Raw genomic sequence first — 7198 nt, forward strand, 5'->3', positions numbered from 1 at the left:
CCTTTTCAGTTCTTAACTGAATTCTTGTAGATATGTGATACTGTTAAGACTAATGGAGTAGATCCTGAAGTCTACAGGCTCATGCTTTTCCCTTTTGCTGTAAGAGACAGAGCTAGAGTGTGGTTGGATTCTCAACCCAGAGATAGCCTGAACTCTTGGGATAAGCTGGTCACGACTTTCTTAGCCAAGTTCTTTCCTCCTCAAAAGCTGAGCAAGCTTAGAGTGGATGTTCAGACCTTCAGACAGAAAGAAGGTGAATCCCTCTATGAAGCTTGGGAAAGATACAAGCAGTTGACCAAAAAGTGTCCTTCTGACATGCTTTCAGAATGGACCATCCTGGACATATTCTATGATGGTTTATCTGAGTTATCAAAGATGTCATTGGATACTTCTGCAGGTGGATCCATTCACCTAAAGAAAACGCCTGCAGAAGCTCAAGAACTCATTGACATGGTTGCTAATAACCAGTTTATGTACACTTCTGAGAGGAATCCTGTGAGTAATGGGACGCCTATAAAGAAGGGAGTTCTTGAAATTGATACTCTGAATGCTATATTGGCTCAGAATAAAATATTGACTCAGCAAGTCAATATGATTTCTCAGAGTCTGAATGGAATGCAAGCTGCATCCAACAGTACTCAAGAGGCATCTTCTGAAGAAGAAGCTTATGATCCTGAGAACCCTGCAATAGCAGAGATAAATTACATGGGTGAACCTTATGGAAACACCTACAATCCATCATGGAGAAATCACCCAAATCTCTCATGGAAGGATCAAAAGCCTCAACAAGGCTTTAATAATGGTGGAAGAAACAGGTTTAGCAATAGCAAGCCTTTTCCATCATTCACTCAACAACAGACAGAGAATTCTGAGCAGAATCCATCTAGCTTAGCAAATTTAGTCTCTGATCTATCTAAGGCCACTGTGAGTTTCATGAATGAAACAAGGTCTTCCATTAGAAATTTGGAAGTACAAGTGGGCTAGCTGAGTAAAAGGATCACTGAAATCCCTCCTAGTACTCTCCCAAGCAATACAGAAGAGAATCCAAAAGGAGAGTGCAAGGCCATTGAATTAATCACCATGGTCGAACCCACAAGAGAGGAGAAGGACGTGAATCCCAAGGAGGAAGACCTCCTGGGACGTCCAGTGATCAATAAGGAGCTTCCCTCTGAGGAACCTAAGGAATCTGAGACTCATCTAGAGACCATAGAGATTCCATTGAACCTCCTTATGCCATTCATGAGCTCTGATGAGTATTCCTCTTCTGAAGAGAATGAGGATGTTACTGAAGAGCAAGCTGCCAAGTTCCTTGGTGCAATCATGAAGCTGAATGCCAAATTGTTTGGCATTGATACTTGGGAAGATGAACCTCCCTTGTTCACCAATGAACTAAGTGATCTGGATCAACTGACATTGCCTCAGAAGAAACAGGATCCTGGAAAGTTCATAATACCTTGTACCATAGGCACCATGATCTTTAAGGCTCTGTGTGACCTTGGTTTAGGGATAAACCTCATGCCCCTCTTTGTAATAGAGAAATTGGGAATCTATGGGGTACAAGTTACTAAAATCTCATTAGAGATGGCAGACAATTCAAGAAAACAGGCTTATGGACAAGTAGAGGACGTGTTAGTAAAGGTTGAAGGCCTTTACATCCCTGCTGATTTCATAGTCCTAGATACTGGAAAGGAAGAGGATGAATCCATCATCCTAGGAAGACCTTTCCTAGCCACAGCAAGAGCTGTGATTGATGTGGACAGAGGAGAATTGATCTTTCAAATAAATGAGGACAACCTTGTGTTTACAACTTAAGGATCTCTCTCTGCATCCATGGAGAGGAAGCAGAAAAAGCTTCTCTCAAGGCAGAGTCAACCAAAGCCCCCACAGTCAAACTTTAAGTTTGGTGTTGGGAGGCCACAACCAAACTCTAAGTTTGGTGTCAAACCCCCATATCCAAATTCTAAGTTTGGTGTTGGGAGGTTTCAACAAAGCTCTGCACATCTGTGAGGCTCCATGAGAGCCCACTGTCAAGCTATTGACATTAAAAAAGCGCTTGTTGGGAGGCAACTCAATGTTTATTTATCTAATTTTCATTGTTTTTCATGTTTTATTAGGTTCATGATCATGTGGAGTCACAAAATAAATATAAAAATTGAAAATGGAATCAAAAATAGCAGAAGAAAAATCACACCCTGGAGGAAGACCTTACTGGCGTTTAAACGCCAGTAAGAAGCATGTTTTGGGCGTTCAACGCCAGAACAGAGCATGGTTCTGGCGCTGAACGCCAGAAATGGGCAGCATCTGGGCGTTTGAACGCCAGAAACGCACCCTGGAGAAGAGCTGGCGCTGAACGCCCAGAACAAGCATGGTTCTGGCGTTCAACGCCAGAGAGGGGCAACAAATGGGCGTTCAACGCCCAAAACAAGCACCAATCTGGCGCTGAACGCCCAGAGTTGTGTGCAAGGGCATTTTGCATGCCCAATTTGGTGCAAGGTTGTAAATCCTTGAACACCTCAGGATCTGTGGACCCCACAGGATCCCCACCTACCTCCACTCACTTCTTCTCACCCCTCTTTCACACAATCCCATAAACACTCTTCCCCAAAACCCTTCACCAATCACCTCAACCTCTCTTCCCCATCACCTCTTCACCACTCACATCCATCCACTCTTCCCCATAAACCTACCTCATAAACTCCACCTACCTTCAAAATTCAAAATCAATTTCCCACCCAACCCATCCCATATGGCCGAAACTTAACCCCCCCTCCCTTCCCTATATAAAGCCTTCCATTCTTCTTCATTTTCACACAACAAAACCCTCTCTTTCCCTTCTTGGCCGAAACACACATCCCCCCTCTTCTCCATATTTTCTTCTTCTTCTTCTTCATCTAATTCTTTCTTTTCTTGCTCGAGGGCGAGCAATATTCTAAGTTTGGTGTGGTAAAAGCATAAGCTTTTTGTGTTTCTATTACCATTAATGGCACCTAAGACCGGAGAATCCTCTAAAAAAGGGAAAGGGAAGACAAAAGCTTCCACCTCCGAGTCATGAGAGATGGAAAGGTTCATCTCCAAAGCCCATCAAGACCACTTCTATGATGTTGTGGCCAAGAAGAAGGTGATCCCCGAGGTCCCTTTCAAGCTCAAGAGAAATGAGTATCCGGAGATCCGACATGAAATCCAAAGAAGAGGTTGGGAAGTTCTAACAAACCCCATCCAACAAGTCGGCATCTTAATGGTTCAAGAGTTCTATGCCAATGCATGGATCACTAAGAACCATGATCAAAGTAAGAACCCGAATCCAAAGAATTATATTACAATGGTTCGGGGGAAATACTTAGATTTTAGTCCGGAAAATGTGAGGTTGGCGTTTAACTTGCCCATGATGCAAGGAGATGAACGCCCCTACACTAGAAGGGTCAACTTTAATCAAAGGTTGGACCAAGTCTTTATGGACATATGTGTGGAAGGAGCTCAATGGAAGATTGACTCCAAAGGCAAGCCGGTTCAACTAAGAAGACTGGACCTCAAGCCTGTGGCTAGAGGATGGTTGGAGTTCATCCAACGCTCCATCATCCCTACTAGCAACCGATCTGAAGTTACTGTGGATCGGGCCATCATGATCCATAGCATCATGATTGGAGAGGAAGTAGAAGTTCATGAAGTCATCTCCCTTGAACTCTACAAAATAGCCGAAAAGCCCTCTCCTGGGGCAAGGCTAGCTTTTCCTCATCTTATTTGCCATCTATGTTACTCAGTTGGAGCTTTCATAAAAGGAGACATTCACATTGAGGAAGAGAAGCCCATCACTAAGAAAAAGATGGAGCAAGCAAGAGAGTCCATTCATGGAGCTCAAGAGGTGCAGGAAGCTCATCACCATGAGATCCCGGAGATGCCTCAAACGCATTTTCCTCCACAAAACTATTGGGAGCAAATCAACACCTCCCTAGGAGAATTAAGTTCCATCATGGGACAACTAAGGGTGGAACATCAAGAGCACTCCATCATCCTTCATGAAATAAGAGAAGATCAAAAAGCAATGAGGGAGGAGCAACAAAGACAAGGAAGAGACATAGAAGAGCTCAAGGACATCATTGGTTCCTCAAGAAGGAAACGCCACCATCACTAAGGTGGATTCATTCCTTGTTCTTATTTCTTCTATTTTTCGTTTTTTATGTTATGTGCTTATCTATGTTTGTGTCTTCATTACATGATCATTAGTATTTAGTAACTTTGTCTTAAAGTTATGAATGTCCTATAAATCCATCACCTCTCTTAAATAAAAATTGTTTTAATTCAAAAGAACAAGAAGTACATGAGTTTTGAATTTATCCTTGAACTTAGTTTAATTATATTGATGTGGTGACAATGCTTCTCGTTTTCTGAATGTATGCTTGAACAGTGCATATGTCTTTTGAAGTTGTTGTTTAAGAATGTTAAATATGTTGGCTCTTGAAAGAATGATGACAAAGAGACATGTTATTTGATAATCTAAAAAATCATAAAAATGATTCTTGAAGCAAGAAAAAGCAGCAAAGAACAAAGCTTGCAGAAAAAAAAAAAAGAATAGGCGAGAAAAAAAAATAGAAAGAAAAAGAAAAAACAAGCAGAAAAAGCCAAAGCTCTTAAAACCAAGAGGCAAGAGCAAAAAGCCAATGACCCTTAAAACCAAAAGGCAAGGGCAAATAAAAAGGATCCCAAGGCTTTGAGCATCAGTGGATAGGAGGGCCTAAAGGAATAAAATCCTGGCCTAAGCGGCTAAACCAAGCTGTCCCTAACCATGTGCTTGTGGCGTGTAGGTGTCAAGTGAAAACTTGAGACTGAGCGGTTAAAGTCAAGGTCCAAAGCAAAAAAAGAGTGTGCTTAAGAACCCTGGACACCTCTAATTGGGGACTTTAGCAAAGCTGAGTCACAATCTGAAAAGGTTCACCCAATTATGTGTCTGTGGCATTTATGTATCCGGTGGTAATACTGGAAAACAAAGTGCTTAGGGCCACGGCCAAGACTCATAAAGAAGCTGTGTTCAAGAATCATCATACTAAACTAGGAGAGTCAATAACACTATCTGAACTCTGAGTTCCTATAGATGCCAATCATTCTGAACCTCCATGGATAAAGTGAGATGCCAAAACTATTCAAGAGGCAAAAACCTACAAGTCCCGCTCATCTGATTGGAGCTATGTTTCATTGATAGTTTGGAATTTATAGTATATTCTCTTATTTTTATCCTATTTGATTTTCAGTTGCTTGGGGACAAGCAACAATTTAAGTTTGGTGTTGTGATGAGCAGATAATTTATACGCTTTTTGGCACTGTTTTTAGTAGGATCTAGTTACTTTTAGGGATGTTTTCATTAGTTTTTATGTTAAATTCATATTTCTGGACTTTACTATGAGTTTGTGTATTTTTCTGTGATTTCAGGTATTTTCTGGCTGAAATTGAGGGACTTGAGCAAAAATTAGATTCAGAGGTTGAAGAAGGACTGCTGATGCTGTTGGATTCTGACCTCCCTGCACTCAAAATGGATTTTCTGGAGCTACAGAACTCAAAATGGTGCGCTTCCAATTGCGTTGGAAGGTAGACATCCAGGGCTTTTCAGCAATATATAATAGTTCATACTTTGCTCAAATTTAGACGATGCAAACTGGCGTTCAACGCCAGCTCTCTGCCCAATTCTGGCGTCTAGCGCCAGAAACAAGTTGCAAAGTAGAGTTCAACGCCCAAAATGGCACAAAAGCTGGCGTTCAACTCCAAGAATGACCTCTCCACGTGTAGACTTCAAGCTCAGCCCAAGCACACACCAAGTGGGCCCCGGATGTGGATTTATGCCTCAATTACTTACTTCTGTAAACCCTAGTAGCTAGTTTATTATAAATAAGACCTTTTACTATTGTATTAGACATCTTTGATCAGTTGTATGATATCTGAGATCACATTTGAGGGCTGGCCTCTCGGCCATGCCTGAACCTTCTTCACTTATGTATTTTCAACGGTAGAGTTTCTACACTCCATAGATTAAGGTGTGGAACTCTGCTGTTCCTCAAAGATTAATACAAAGTACTACTGTTTTTCTATTCAATTCATCTTATTTCGCTTCCAAGATATTCATTTGCACTTCAACCTGAATGTGATGAACGTGACAATCATCATCATTCCTTATGAACGCGTGCCTGACAACCACTTCCGTTCTACCTTAGATTGAATGAGTATCTCTTAGATCTCTTAATCAGAATCTTCGTGGTGTAAGTTAGATTGATGGCGGAATTCAAGAGAATCCGAAAAGTCTAAACCTTGTCTGTGGTATTCCGAGTAGGATTCAATGATTGAATGACTGTGACGAGCTTCAAACTCGCGAGTGCTGGGCGTAGAGACAGACGCAAAAGGAGGGTGAATCCTATTCCAGCATGATCGAGAACCTCAGATGATTAGCCGTGCCGTGACAGGGCATCTTGGACCATTTTCACAAGAGGAGGGGATGTAGCCACAGACAACGGTGATTCCCTTGCATAAAGCCAGCCATGGAAAGGAGTAAGACTGATTGGATGAAGGCAGCAGGAAAGCAGAGGTTCAGAGGAACGAGAGCATCTCTATACGCTTATCTGAAATTCTCACCAATGAATTACATAAGTGTCTCTATCCCTATTTTCTGTTTAATTAGTATTATTTTCGAAAACTCCATAATCAATTATTATCCGCTTGACTGAGATTTACAAGGTGACCATAGCTTGCTTCATACCAACAATCTCCGTGGGATCGACCCTTACTCACGTAAGGTTTATTACTTAGACGACCCAGTGCACTTGATGGTTAGTTATCGAAGTTGTGACAAGTTATGAATTGAGATTAGAGCACCAAGCCTTTGGAGCCTATACCAGAGATCACAATTTCGTGCACCAGGACGGGAGGAAGCCATTGACGACGGTGATGCCCAACATACAGCTTGCCATGGAAAGGAGTATGAATGATTGGATGAAAGTAATAGGAAAGCAGAAGTTCAGAAGCAACAAGCATCTTCATACGCTTATCTGAAATCCCACCAATGAATTACATAAGTACCTCTATCTTATTTTATATTTTATTCATCTTTTAATTATCAATTCACCATAACCATTTGAATCCGCCTGACTGAGATTTACATGGATGACCATAGCTTGCTTCAAGCCGACAATCGCCGTGGGATCGACCCTTACTCATGTAA

The 7198-nt window shown here is 41.7% G+C and overlaps 1 non-coding gene across 1 annotated transcript; it reads right to left on the reverse strand.

Moving 5' to 3' along the window:
* Positions 1–213: 213 nt before the first annotated feature.
* Positions 214–321, reverse strand: LOC148573393 (small nucleolar RNA R71). The gene has a single exon (XR_015905790.1). It is a non-coding gene; the product is annotated as a small nucleolar RNA R71 (small nucleolar RNA).
* Positions 322–7198: the final 6877 nt, after the last annotated feature.

The sequence above is a fragment of the Arachis ipaensis genome, chromosome B2, assembly GCF_059453495.1.
Source record: "Arachis ipaensis isolate K30076 ecotype BB chromosome B2, ASM5945349v1, whole genome shotgun sequence".
NCBI lineage: Eukaryota > Viridiplantae > Streptophyta > Magnoliopsida > Fabales > Fabaceae > Arachis > Arachis ipaensis.